Here is a 15815-nt window from a genome sequence, read left to right as displayed (position 1 = left end):
TTTAAATTAATCAATTGGTTTTAGAAATGTCTCATATGAAGCTAAAACCCTCCCAAATTATGCTCAATAAACTAAAATAAATTTGCTTCACTGAAGAAAGATTGATCATTTAATGAACACAGAAAGGTCAGATTTTGGCAAGACAAAAGTTTTGTCGCCTACAGAAAATTGAACAAATAATTTACTTCAAATACAAAAATATGTTGCATAACATCAGTGAATGAAGTAGTGGTGCTGTGAGATCCATATTTAATATCTTGTATGACTCCATGAGCTTGAAGGACACATCCATGCGGTTCCACAATGATTCATACAATTTGTTGATGAAGTCATCAGGAATAGCAAAGAAAGCGTCTTACATGCCTCCCAGAGTTCATCAAGATTCTTTGGTTTTCCTTCCATGCTTCCTCTTTCATTCTACCCCAGACCTGCTCAATGATGTTCATGTCTGGTGACTGGGCTGGCCAGTCCTGGAGCACCTTGATCTTCTTCACCTTGAGAAACTTTGATGTAGAGGTAGAAGTATGCGATGGAGCACCATCCTGCTGCAAAATTTGACCCCTTTTATGGTTGGGAATGTAAGAGGAGCTAATACTTCTTGATATTTTAGGCTATTGATATTTGCCTTCCACCCTGCAAATGTCTCACACACCCCCATACTGGATGTAACACCAGACCAGGATTTTTCCGCCACCAAACTTAACTGTTTTCTGGGTGAATCTTGGATCCATGTGGCTCCAGTAGGTCTCCTGCAATATTTGTGGCGGCTGTGATGTAATTCAACCGAGGATTCATCTGAGAAATCCACCTTCTGCCACTTTTCCAGTGTCCATCCTTTTAGCAGGCTGTGGGCCTTGGCAAATGCCACACGGTTTTTTAATTGCCTTTTGTTTAGTGCTGGTTTCTGTGCACTGATTCGACCATGGAGGCCATTTCCAGACAGAATTCTACAAACTGTTCAGGTTGACACAGGGACTTGAGGTGACCAGGCCTGGTGGAGTCTGCTGCAGTGGAAAAGGGGCCTTGGATTTTTGAATCAACAAACCGTCCTCCTGAGCAGTTGTCTTGCGGCGTCTGCTGGACCTGGGCTTGTCAAAAACATCTCCAGTCATTTCAGATCTTTTTCTTATTCTTTGTACTTGACGCTGAGACACATTGAAGGTGTCACCACCTCAGCAGTGGATCTGGTCTTCAGCCTCTTGATAATTAACACTTTGGTCTCAGGGTGGATCTTAGGCATGTTGTCAGAGGTCAAGTTGCAGTTGATGTGAAGGTCTGGTGTGCTGAGGTTCTTTTTATACACACCCACTAACTGATTGATCAGTAACTGATCACAGGTGAGGCTGTAATCTAGGATTGGTGCATCATATGACAAGACGACAAGACTTTTGTCTTGTCAAAATCTGACCTTTGTGTGTTCATTAAATGATCAATCTTTCTTCAGTGAAGCAAATTTGTTTCAGTTTATTGAGCATAATTTGGGAGGGTTTTAGCTTCATATGAGACATTTCTAAAACCAATCGATTAATTTAAAGTCAGGTTATAAGCTTTTGTTTCTACAAAATGGATAAGCGACAAGACTTTTGTCAGGGACTGTAGAGATGAGTGCACATTTCACTAAGTATCACAACATTATGCTTCAGTAAATAACAAGTGACTGAACTGTAATAGTATAATGTCACTGATCATGTGTCACAATGACACTGATGTTGCTTTAAACTCATGTTCCACCGACAGTGTCTTACAGATTTATAAAATATTGTCTGAAAAAGACTTGACATGGTGTAAAAAGTATAAAAAGTTGGAATGAAATATAATAATCAGCCACAAACAGTTCAAAGTCTGTGGGTAAGTGAAAGTTGCTATTTTCTGTAAGGTCTGATTTTGACCGCGCCCTCCTTTTAAATGCCTCAAAGCTCAAATATTTTGAAAGAAACAAAACTCAGATTTCACTGAGATGATATTTCAGATATAAACGTGAATTGTGCCAAGTTTAAATCAAATCCATCCAAATCCAAATCCATAGAACAACAACCTGCCCAGGGACGACAGGTGTAAATGAGCACTTCTGCTACAACCTGGTAGTTTAAATAAATAAACTAAACTAAACTAAATTAAACTAAACTAAACACTCATCCACTCTTTCATTACCTTCTGCCTGGACTATTGCCTGTCTGGGATTTCCCAAAACGTCTGGACAGGCTTCAATACATCCAAAACTCTGCTGCCAGGGTTCTCCCTCACACCAAGCCCTGGCAACACATCACCCCCTCTCTCTCCCACCTGCACTGGCTTCCCATAAAACACCGGATCCAGTATGAGATTCTTCTCTTCACCAAGGCCCCTCAGAACCTCTCAGACCTGCTCCAAGTTCACACACCCTCCAAGACATTCTGCTTCTCCTCCTCCTCTCAGCTCACCGTTCCCAGCTCCAGGTTGTGGATCATGGGAGACAGATCCTTCTATGTCCAGGCCCCAGCGCTCTGGAACACTCTCCCTCCACAAATGCAAACTACTAAAACCACTGATCAATTATTGTAAAGTGCTTTGGGTGTCTTGAAAAAGCGCTATATAAATGGAAGGTAATATTATTATTAAAATTTGAGCCTACTAAAAAGCACTGGACCCTCTGGAAGAACTAAAAAGCACTGGACCCTTTGGAAGAACTAAAAAACACTGGACCCTTTGGAACTCTCTCCCTCTTCACATCAGAAACTCAATTTCACTAAACACCTTCAAAAATCTGCTCAAAACACTCCTCTTCCTCACAGCCTTCAGCCTCCACACACAACTGCTCCTCTTTGTTGTGAAGTGTCTTTGTGTTACTGTGAAAAGTGCAATACAAAACCCTCGTATTATTATTATTATTAAAATCTCACTTCATCTGCAGATACTATCTCACACATTTCATCATAAATTGTACTTTTTGTGAATGTGAATAAAATTTTGAGGTTAGAAAATTATATTTTTCCCTCCATCTTAACAGACAAGCAAATGAACTGAAGTATGTGTATCTTGGAAATTCAAAATAGTTGTTTATTTTTTGTTATAATGACCATTAAAAAAACATGAGCATTTAGATTGGTTCATCAGTTAAAGGTACTACCCTTGTGCCTCCGCTCAATTTCATTTCTCTCATGCGACTAGGTCAGGAATCAGAATACACTAGACCACGGGTGTCAAACATACGGCCCGGGGGCCAGATCCGGCCCTCCAAGACCTTTAATCTGGCCCTTATTATATTTTCTATTAAAATATTGGTAATTTTCTGTGGTGTTTATCACAGCAGCGTCTCCAGCTCCTCTTGTACGTGGCCCCTCCCACCAGAGCAGCACAAATGAAGACTTGTCTCTTTCCAAATGCTCTTAAAGGACGATCGTTTTGACTGTTGACCGTGACACCCTCATCAGAAAAATGTCACAAATGAGAAAAATGGAGCCGAGTGCAGGATTTCCCAAGAAAAATTGACTTATTCCAAGTTCATTTAAAACATGTGTTGAAATTACATTTTTCTTAAAGTTTCAGGTTGTTATTTTGTAAAGAGTTTCATCTGTAATAGATTTGTGTTTTGTTTAATTATATTGACTGATTTTTTCTTTGCACTAGACGTTTGCAAGAACCCCGGAAGTTGTAGACCACGCACCAGCCAATCAGTGACAAGCTGAACCAACCCGAGTTGTGATAGCAGACTGTATCCTTTGGACTTCCTTTGGCAAATAAAAACTTTGCATTTTTTATTGCACCTTTAATTCGCAAGTTCACCTCGTAGAAACAACAATGATCTTTGACAGACATGTTCACTCTCTGCTTTGTTTGCTGTTGTGCCTCCAGTTACTTGGATACGTCACCACCAAATGACATCGGTTGGTTAAATAAAAAAAAGTACCTGCCTACCGTCGAGCAAACGAATCCTAATGCTGCGAGGTTAGACGACTTTGTTTCCACGAAGTGAAACCGTCTGATTAATCAGGCTACAAAACTGTAGCTCTGGGACAAAATATCTTAGTAAAATATATCCAAAAATACTGGTGATATATTATACAAATACAGCAGTCCACGATCCAGGCTAAGTTAAAGTTGCATTGTGTAATTTTCCTGGTGGAGGCTCCATCAAACGCTATTCTACATGGACATATTATTTACTTTGTCTAGAATGTTTCACAGTATGGCGTTAAACCTTTCTATCTTCATGGAGACCAAAGTAAACCAAGTTACAGGTCAGATCTGTGGAGAGAGTCGCTGCTAAACAGTCAAAGTGCCTGATTTTCTAAGTATTTTTGAGCTATAAAAGCACCTGTAATTTGATAAATGTAAGGTAGAGCTGTTTAATGCCAGACTGTGGAACATTCCAGGCAGAGCAATGACATATCCCGCAACCAAAAAGTTACACAGTGCACCTTTAATCATTGAAAATACATGATGTCTGCTTCAATTTGCCTCCAGTGGCCTCTATTTCAAAAAAAGTTACACAGTACAACTTTAATAATATTTGTAATCTGCATCTGTAAAGAAATCACGTTATAGTTGTTAAATGTCTACAATGAAACCAAAGCAAAAATAAATGATTTGAAACCCCCCGTGTTACTTTGAGGCTTGTGTTTGAAATCATTGAGACGATTTCTTAACACGCCACGGAATATAACTCCAATTGGCTCATTTATTTTCTTCTTTTGATCTGACAGATTGGTTTGAGCTGGAGAGACGGAGGACTGGTTTTTCATTCAGTTAGGGTTCAGCCGAGAAGGAGAGGCAAATATTTTTTACTGCACAAAAAGTGAAGAAAGAGAAAGTTGACTTGAGGTGCGGTGCTGCTCAGAATGCATAAGGTAAGTGAGGAGAAACTTTAGACCACTGCAAACCGGACCACACCAGAAAACTGTCGATGCTGATGGACTTCCAAAAGACTTCAAACTCGTAATGTCCCGAGGTGTGCGCTAATGAAAAATAATAGTAAGAAAAAGGTAGTAAAATAATCACGGTGGAGGGGTCTGACTCCTGGACTAATATGTTTGTGTTAATAAAACATTTAAAGGGTCCGTCTCATGCAAAATCAACTTTTCAGAACTTTCTGCCTTCTAAGGCTGTGTTCAGACTGCAGCCTGAAGTGACCCAAATCCGATTTTTTTGGCCCCTATGTGACCTGTATCTGATCTTTTAATGACACAGATCAGATTTTTTCAAATGTGACCCAGGACACTTGGACGGACGTCGCTGCCACTGCTCCAAAAAACGCCACGGCCAAAACCCTCGTCCTTCTCCTTCTCAATCTCCTCCTTAAAACAAGTAAGTTGTTCATGTTCTGGCTCCGGTACGAGAGGAACTTTAAAATCTCCAGGTGCTCAATGCTGCGTCCACTTCCGTAAACACAGAGCACGCTCGCTGCGCTTGACGTCGTTGTGTCTCCATTGCACATGTGGGACACTTTTGGGCCGTTTAACGTTCACACTGTAGTTCACGTACAAGTCACATTTAATTGGAAATGTGAACAACCTCGCAAAAACATCGGATTTCACAAAAAAATCTGAATTGTGTATCAAGCCCTGCAGTCTGAACGTAGCCTAAGAGTGATGTGTGGGCCTTGTATATGCCGCCAAGTGGTTTTTAGATTGATTCAGCGTTTATTTAACAAATTGCAGTGTATTTCTGCCACCCTCCCACATGACAATGAACTAAAGCTGCTACAACGATGACATGGCAGAGTTATTTTGCATGAGATGGGCCCTTTAAAAATGTGTAAACAATGACGCATTTGACGTAGCAGAAAGCGCTTCACACCCGCCCCCGTCCCGCTTCACCGCCTCCTTCCCACCTCCACCTCGCATCGGCTGACAATTCCCGCATGAACACTATTAATATTTTACCAATCAGTAATGTTCAGCTGATGTCGATGCGGTGCTTTAGTTTCGTGCTTCTGAAAGTCCTCGTCTGATTTCGGGTCCAACACATGCGGCTGAACGCGCTGTATCTCCATGACAGGGTGCACGTCTGTCTCCCCCTCCCTCCCTGAGATGGGCGGAGGAAGGGCGGCTCACTCAGAGCCTACGTCACGTTTGGAGGGCGGAGCCTGTGTTTTCTCAGGACGGGCGGGGGGATGAGCAATAGTGGGGCTTTCATAGTTCCTGGTCTGTGACTGTCTCCAAGAAATCAGTAAGATTTCAGAACTATTGTGTAATGGATGTTCCAAAACCCAAATAGTGTTTGTATATGTGTAGAAGATACCGTATTTTCTGGGCTATTAGGCGCTCTAAATTATAAGACGCACTGTCATTAAATGGTCTATTTTCAAACTTTTTTCACAAATAAACTGCACTGGACTTTAAACGAAACACAACAGTTGGATGGGTCAGTGGGACTTTGTTTGTGGCGTTCACGGTGACTCTGGGCTTTGTTCAGTTGTGGCGTGTAGGGAGGGTGCTGTCTGGGACCGCTGAATTGTCGGCGTGTTCGCAGTGACTCAGTTGTTCAGTTGTGTCTAGAAGTGGCACATTGCACTCGCTTTTTCGGTTTGTTCCTCCGTTCCGTTCCTTGTCGGCGTGGAGTGATGAGTGTGTCTGTGGGTGTGTTTGGCTGTGCGGTCGCTGTCTGCTCTGTGTGTGTTTGCGTGTGCTGTGGGTGGTGCGACTTTGTAATTTACTGAAGTTGTGCTGGGACACCCGAGTGGATTCGTGTATGGGGCGCTTTGGATTGTGCGGCGTAATTTTTTGATGGGGTTGGAGGCTTAAGAGCGCACCTAACAGCCCGGAAAATATGGTACAATGTGAAAAGAGTTATTTTGCATGAGATGGGCCCTTTAAAAATGTGTAAACAAAAATATTCTAAATTTCAGAATGTAAACGACAGGAGACAAAAGTGAAGTGGAAAATAATGTGATTTAAGAATATTACAAAATGTGAAGAATCTGTGGAAATGTGGCCACTGAAAACCACCACCACACAATACATCTGAGTGATCTCAGAGCTCAGTCTAAAAACATTGTGTAAAAACATTTCCATGGAAACAAGCAGGTGGAGGCCCTTCTCCAGGCATCCAAGAGTCAGGTTTGTGGAGACACAAGCCCGCTCACTGTAAGGGTGCATGTTTTTTTGTGGCCATACCGGTTTGTCAAATACTGATCCTGTCAAACCTCAGAAGCTCAACAAAGGTCTGGTTAGTACTTGGATGGAGACCGTAGGGAACACCAGGAGCCACAGGGGGGCGCCAGAGACAAAAACTGTCATTGTGTCCTTAGGCAAGACACTTCACTCACATTACCTAGTATGAAAGTGGTGAGTGTGTGAGTGTTGGTGGTGGTCAGAGAAGCCGATGGTGCAGATTGGCAGTCTCGCTTGTGTCAATCTGTCCCAGGGCAGCTGTGGCTACAATAGCAGCTTTCCACCATCGAGTCTGGAGTGAATGACTGATGAACTGTAAAGTGCTGTGAGTGTCTTGAAAGAAGCTATATAAATGCAATGATTAATTTTATACGTTTTTAGTGCTTTTTATTATACAGTCGTCCCTCTCTATATCGCGGTTCACCTTTCGCAGTCTTTCTGTTTCGTGGAATTTTTGCAAGCTTTTTTTACAGTGTATGAACATGAATTGCGTATTACAGGCGGGTAGTAATTACACACGGGTGGGTCAGGACTAAACCAGGTCTAAACCAGGACTAATCTTGGATTTAAGAGAGAAAACCCCAAGCAAGGTGTCCACAAAGCACGATTGAGCTGAACCGGTCCTTTCTCCCGTGGTCACCTCCGAGCCCGTCCCGACAGTGAGTCCTGTTTCAGTTCTGGTTTAGTCCTGGTTTATTCCTGTTTTAGTCCTAGTTCAGTCCTGGTTTTGTCCTCCTCTTCAGTCCTGGAATCAGTCCTAGGTTAGTTCTGGGTTAGTCCTGGTTTAGTCTTAGATCAGTCTGTGGCGTAAGCAGCGCAAAAGTTTGATATAATCTCGGGTTAACGGGCGGGTGCAGTGTTGTACTGCACGGGTGCGGGTCTCCAAAAATGGACCCGTGCAGGACTCTGCGCTGTAGGGCTCCATTATGGGAATAAATTAATCTTTGGTTCATTACATAAAGAAGGAGGAAAATAACAAAAAGGATGCAAAAAGGGTTGTAACTGTCCTGTGTGAGAAAAGTGTATAAAGTGTGTGCTGAGGGGTTTTACAGACTTAAAACAGATATAATAATTGTAAAATATAAAGTTGACTACTTCACAGATTTCACCTGTCGTGGGTTATTTTAGAACGTAACCCCCGATAAACTCACTGTACTTTTTTTATCTTAAAAGTGACATACTGTGGCTTTAAAGGCACACCTGGAGTTGTGTTTTGTTTCATTCACACATGTTTAATCTTTTTATTATTAGTCCATCTACATCTCCAAAGCTCAAAATGCTCTGATCCACTTTGTTGTGATGTCATAAAGTGGTACTTTTCAAGTGAACCACTCGTTTTACCTTTAGTTCAGTAAAAATTGCCAATCCAGGAGCTGAAATGATCCAAATGATTCCAGTGAAGGTGTACGGAGTTTAAAAACACAGTGGAGCTCTTCCTGTATTACCACATGACATCACAAGGTGGAAGAGCGTGTTTTCTGTTTGAGAGAAGAACTCCTAAATAGTCTAAATGTGCAGGGTTTGTGTGTTAAACATGTGAATGAAACAAAACACAACTCCAGGTGTGTTTGTGATGAGAAAACTACATGAGAGCATAGATCAGAAAACAGCGGGATGTGGGCTCTTTAAATGTCACCAGTGTCGTGTGACTGAAGTGAATAGGCAGCTTATACTTGTCAGTCAGCCGGCTCCTCTGTGTTTGACATTCAGCCTCCTCCTGTGAGGCCGGCTCAGACCACATGTGCTGAATTCTAATAGAGGACTGGAAATGAGTCTGTCCCGCTGCACGAGGCCTGCAGGGGAGGCCAGAGTGCTCACAGGAATCTTTTAATAATCATTTTCTATCTGATGCTATGATCTGCTAAAACTGTGCTAATAAACTCATCATGGGGAATCATTTGAACACACGGCAAACTGTTTAAAGGGCCCATTTTATAACATTATTTTCTATGTTCTAATGTAGTTTCCTCATCACAAACAGACCTGGAGTTGTGTTTTGTTTCATTCACACGTTTTTAAACACACAAACCCTGCAGATTTAGGTCGAGTTCTTCTCCAAACAGAAAACACAGGGTGATTCCCACTTCGGACAAATCCAAGTCCTCAGAGCTCCGCCAAGTGCTCTTTCAATTCCCCCAAAGCCCTCACGTCCTCCACACTCCACTCCTCCGTTTGACTCTTTTACCAGGATGCACAGGTGGATCCTTGGCCACCTCGGAGCGCTGCAAATTGCCCACAATGCACCGCAACTTCATTTTTTTTTACTTTTTAACTTTATTTAAACAGTAAAATGCATTTGAATCAATTAAAACTCATTCTACTATAAAAATGTTGTTATTTTAGCCACATTGCTGCAGACAGTGTTGGGAAGGTGACTTTTAAAATGTATTCCCCTACAGATTACAGATTACATACCCCAAAATGTAGTTTGTAACAGAATCCATTAAATTACTTAAATGGAGTAACGTAATCTGAATTCTTTGGATTACTTGATTTGCTGTAGAGAAGCAAAGACGAGGAAATCGTAACATGAGATGTTTTGTCTGCTAAAAGGAAATAAAAAGCCCAGACTTTACTGAACCAAATTAAAAATATTATTGATAGAAAAGGAGAAACGTCCATGCAGTATGTTTTAGTCCTGTTTTAGACCTGGTTTAGATCTAGTTTAGGCTTGGTTTTAGTCCTGTTTTAGACCTGTTTTAGATCTAGTTTAGGCCTGGTTTTAGTCCTGGTTTAGACCTGGTTTAGTCCTGGTTTAGTCTTGGTTTAGACCTGGTTTAGTTTCCGGCAATGAGTGGAATTACCAATTACTGGGTATAGCCCAGAATGTGAAAATAGGAAAATACCACTGTGTAATCCATTTATTTCAAAAAAGTAACTGTAATCCAATTACCACTCACTGAAACAGTAACTGTAACTGAATACAGTTACTCATAATTTGTACTCCGATTACATTACTCCCCAACACTGCCAATCTTTTGTAGTTCAGGAGAAGTTCACTGATCTGTCACTCATCCTTAGCCGTTAGCATTCTCTTAGCTTCCTTAGCTCGGTGCTGTTACGCTAAATAACCTGTTAGCATGTTTTACCAAACCGATTAACGGTAGACAAGATTGCTAAAACACAAATGTCTTACGTAACTCCGGTACATATAATCTGTTACTCCCCAACACTGGCTGCAGACAACGCTATTATCAGATCTAATTAATTAAGATTCATTTAAAAAAAAAAGCAAAAGCTCTTTAAGAAAGACATTCGGAATAAAACCATAGATATACCAGCCTAAATAACTTGATAAGAGATGATTCACTTAGCCTTTATTATTCACATGTTTTAATGCATTTGACACATAAAAACACATCTGAACACTTTACATTTGTAGAAACATTCATGTTTAATAAAACTGTGAGTTTTTATCGTGTAGTCACGGCGCAGTCATTCCCTCTGGAGCCTGTTCCAAGTGCACTACAGGACCTGTGAGCGGAGGAGCCTCTGGAGGAAGGATCCTGAGAAATGAGAAACAGCCACTCTATTCTACGTTGTGATCTCATGTGGTAATACAGGAAGTGCTCCACTGTGTTTTCATTTAGATAATTTCAGATCCGGAATTGCCAATCTCGACCGAACTAAGACTACGTTTACACTGAGACGAATCACGTTATCACCGTATCGGAAATGATCTGCGTCCACACACGTCGTTTCTGTGTCCACAAGTCTTCCCTATCCACACAACTTTGCGTATCGTATTTTCCGGGCTATTAGACGCACTCTTAAGCCTCTAACCGCATCAAAAAATGACCGTGCGCCCCACAATCCAGAGCGCCCTATACACGAATCCACCCGAGTGTCCCAGCACGACTTCAGTAAACTACAAAGCCGCACCACCCGCAGAACACACAAACACACACGGAGCAGACAGCGACCGCACAGCGACAAACACCTACAGCCACACTCATCACTCCACGCCGACGAGGAATGGAACGGAGGAATGAATTTAAAAAGCGAGTCCAATGTGCCACTCTGAGCCACAACTGAACAACTGAATCACTGTGAACACGCCGACAATCCGTTGGTCCCAGACAGCACCCTCCCTACACGCCACAACTGAACAAAGCTCAGAGTCACCGTGAACGACACAAACAAACAAAACCACTCACCCATCACACTGTTGGGTTTCCTTTAAAGTCCAGTGCGGTTTATTTGTGAAAAAAGTTCGAAAATAGACCATTTAATGACAGTGCGTCTTATAATCCAGAGCGCCTAATAACCCGGAAAATATTTGTTTACGCTTTACAGAAACGAAACTTAAAACCGCATGGCTGATTTGAATAAACTGAGCGCTCAAAAAACAGCTCACTATTGTGCACTGATGTGGTTCAGCTTCTGTCGGACTAAAGGACACGACTCAGTGGAATATGAGTGTTCTTCCTGTGACAGAGGAGTGTTCTGCTGATGGTGAGTCTGTTCTGTGCTTCTATCGCGCTGGAGATGGTTCATGTTAAACTTTTCAGAGATTATACGTCTCCAGGTCGTACACACAGACTGTATTTATGAATGGACATATATTCTAGCCTCTTAGCATTTTGGGGGTGAATTACTTCACGGCGCATCGACCTATATCAGCGTATCAGCGTTTCCAGGCGTCCACACAGTGCTGGATCAGATCTGTACTCAGATGAATTCGTGGGAGCTGGCGGCACCAGATTATTTCATCTCTGGAGCTGTTTTCAATCGGATTAGAGTGGACGAACACTGCATCCACAACGAAAACAACTCAAATACACACTAATGTGGACGGGGCCTTGAGGTAAAAGGTTAAATTGAAAACGACCACTTCATGACATCACAAGGTGGAACAGCTTATTGAGCTTTGGAAATATCGACAGAACAATAATAAAGGATTACTCAAACTTGTGTGAATGAAACAAAACACAACTCCAGGTCTATTTTTGAGAAAGTAACAACATTATAACATGGTGTAAAACTTACAAGAGTCAATTTAGTATAACAGAGGACCATTAAAATAATTCTGTTTTCCACATTTCATTTTTAAGAAGGTAATAATCATGTACTGTGCATTTCCGGCTTTTACTTGGACATAGAGAGAATGTTCTTGTAACTTTGCATAATTAAAACCATTACTCATTTAATACAGAGTGGAAAAGAGCACTTATTTGTGATTGGGCTCCATTAACATTCAATCAAACAGGGGTAAGACGAACACAATATCAGCATGTGGGGCTATATTCCTGAACAAACCCTCACATGTCCTTAAGAGATCCGTATAGTGGAATGAAAATGATTGGATGTTTCATAATAGTTCAGTATGTAATTAAACAGTACACTTCAACAAACTGCCTGACTCAAAAAGTACTCAAGTGAGGTCACGGTCAGGTACAATTTGCTGCTTGCTCAACATAATCCATTAATAATACAAGTGTACAATAGATTATGGTTTGTGCATTGAATCATAACCAAAATAAAATAAAATGGCTGTAATTGATGTATACTGATATAATATATGGACAATATCAGGTTTGCTCAGACTTTTTCAGTCTGTGAGCTACTTTTAAAATGATCATGTCTGAAAGATCTACCACCTAATACAAAAATGTTAAACTTATATTTATTTGTAAATGTATTATGAATTCTTACATGTACAACACATTTTGATGTACCTCGCATAACGTCATGAGATAATACTGCACAACACAATGAAACATTTACATGTTCGTAATCATCCTACAGATTACAGATTACATACCCCAAAATGTAGTTTGTAACGGAATCCATTAAGTTACTTAAGGTGAGTAAAGTAATCTGAATACTTTGGATTACTTGATTTGCTGTAGAGAAGCAAAGACGAGGAAATCTTCACATAAGATGTTTTGTCTGATAAAAGAAAATAAAAAGGCCGAGTCTTTACTGAACCTTATTAAAAATAATATTGATAGAAGACGAGGAGACACGGTCTGCACAGCATGATTTAGTCCTGTTAAATCCTGTTTTAGACCTGGTTTAGTCCTGGTTTAGTCCTGTCAAATCCTGTTTTAGACCTGGTTTAGTCCTTGTTTAGACCTGATTTAGACCTGGTTTTAGTCCTGGTTTAGTCCTGCTTTAGTCCTGATTTAGACCTGGTTTTAATCCTGGTTTAGACCTGGTTTAGATCTGGTTTTAATCCTGGTTTAGTCCTGTTAAATCCTGATTTAGACATGGTTTAGAATTAGTTGAGTCCTGGTTTAGACCTGGTTTTAGTCCTGCTTTAGTCCTGGTTTAGTCCTGGTTTAGTCCTGGTTTAGACCTGGTTTAGTGTCCGGCAATGAGTGGAATTACTAAGAAAAATATATATTGGGGATATAGCCCCAAATGTGAAAACAGGAAAATAAAGATGTGTAATCCATTTATTTCAACAAAGTAACTGTAATCCAATTACCACTCATTGACACAGTAACTGTAACTGAATACAGTTACTCATAATTTGTACTCTGTTTGTATTGTACGCCTTCGCAGCTTTGTACCCCCAGCATGGTGAGGGGTCTGTTGACTCCAGTGCCCACATGGCTGCAGGATCCAGATGACCTACTTTGAGTTAACTCCACCCCCTTCTCCACCGCAGCTGAGGTCTAGTCGTAATATTTGTACTGTGTTTTGACTATGTGCTGATGTCGCAGAGGTATTTTTTATTTATTTATTTATTGTTTTGTGTACTGGTCCCATATTATGCCCTGACAGGAGCATGGTCTGGTGGTTGTTCTCTTTTTTTTCTCCTCCCCCTATCCTCGTGTTACGCTGCACTGTTTTCTTCCTCTTACTATCTTACCATCTTCCGGTTCGGTATTCTGTCGATTTGAGCTACCCATCAATTTGAGCTTGCACTTGCACACAACCCCCAAGTGCTGTCACAGTTTAAAGGCCATCGATTGGAGCTCCCGAGGCAGAAGTGGACTAACAAGGTACATTTTAAAAGTGTTTTGGTTTAATTGTCTGTTTTAACCAGTTAAGTAATGACGTGTGTGTTGGAGTTGTGTCAGAATCCCTATTACATTCATTACATCCTATTTTATTTTGTTTCCATGTGTAGAAAATGTTGTAACTTTGTTTAGAAAGGAGCTGTTTCAATAAAATATCACTATATTATAATAGGAAATTCACACTGTAGCCTATAATATTTACAGTATTTAATATAAAGATGTCAGTGTTTCCAGTCATTTCTTTCTCTTATAGTGGGAGCCTTATTTGACAGAAGATATAGGTCTGTCGAAATGAGCTCCTCTACCCAAATTCATCTAATTGAGTGAATAATGGTGATTCTACAGTGGGAGCATTATTTGATGGTTCAGGTGGGCTGTCGATATGTGCTCCATTTAGTCAGAGTTCTATTTGAGTAGAATACAACTGTCCAAATGAACTAAGCTGATTCACATAAATGAGTTGAAATTTGACAAAGTTTGATCACCGTGTGCAAACAACATCAAACCCACATCTCTAATCCAAAGAAATATTCTGTCAATCTGGGGAGGTCAGGGTCAGGGTTTGGCTTTATTGGATCTGTACAATTGTAAACTGTAAAATGTAAGGTCGCTTATTACAACGGGGCAGCGTGAATCGATAGACATCACTGTCGATTTAGGCTGCGGGGAGCTCATTTTGACGGGGCAGTCTATTTTGACAGAACACCGGTCCATGTCCAGCACCCCCATGTCATGTTGTACTGTGAGTTTGTAATGTACAGACAGGTCTTTGTAAGTCTAATACATGTGAAGAAATTAACACAGAAAAAGCATTCTGATTCTGATTTAAAAACACAGTGGAGCTTTTCATGACAAAGTGGAACAGATTGTTTTCTGTTTGAGAGAAAAACTCAACCTAAATAAGCAGGATTTGTGTGGTAAACATGTGTGAATGAAACAAAACACAACTCCAGGTCTGTTTTTGACAACAAAACATCATCACAAATCAGAAAATAGAGTAATATTACTTTTAAGCAGCCAACTGCTTGTCTCCATGGAGATGATATTAGTTTAGAATGCTCCACACTATCGTATTAAACTTACCTGTCATTATGGAAGCAAACAGTCCAAGAAGTTACAGGTCAGATCTGTGGAGACTCTGCTCACAGTAACAAAGCGTGTTTTTCAAGTTGCAATCACAGCATCTGTAAATGAATAAAAACAGTTTAGTCATGCTGTTTTATTAAGTAGGATTATCTGCGCCACCATTACTTACTTACTTACTTTTAGCTTTGGCAAGAGTTTTCAAACTTTTGAGACGGGAGACTGGGACCCCCAAAATAACTGTGCAGCTGACTCATGATCCCCACTGGGATCTGGCACAAAATAGATGCTGATGTTTTCATTTCAATGGAAAAACAAAGTGGCAAGAGTTTATTTTTGTGCTTTTCTCCTGAATAGACTTAAAAATGACTTTACACAATTATGCTATGAGGCTAAAAATGTGTAAAATATATTTTGGAATCATCTCACAACCAATATACAACTACATTTACAGAAATACATGGAAATAAAAGTCATTCTCCATTTTGTTGCACCATTAAAATGAACACAAACCGACCTGTTTTCTGAGGACACACTCACACTTCAGTTGTCAGTTGGGATCTTCTCGAGTACTTTATGGTGTGGAGAGTGCGAGTCTGGACACTGGTGAATCTCCACAAGATCCGATTCATGTGATTGACAGGTGGATTAGCCAATCAGGATGCATGAT

Source organism: Boleophthalmus pectinirostris, unplaced genomic scaffold (genome assembly GCF_026225935.1).
Source record: "Boleophthalmus pectinirostris isolate CB_2022bp ecotype Guang Dong unplaced genomic scaffold, ASM2622593v1 HiC_scaffold_8, whole genome shotgun sequence".
NCBI classification, from domain to species: Eukaryota; Metazoa; Chordata; class Actinopteri; order Gobiiformes; family Gobiidae; genus Boleophthalmus; species Boleophthalmus pectinirostris.
Note: the sequence above shows the minus strand (reverse complement) of the source record.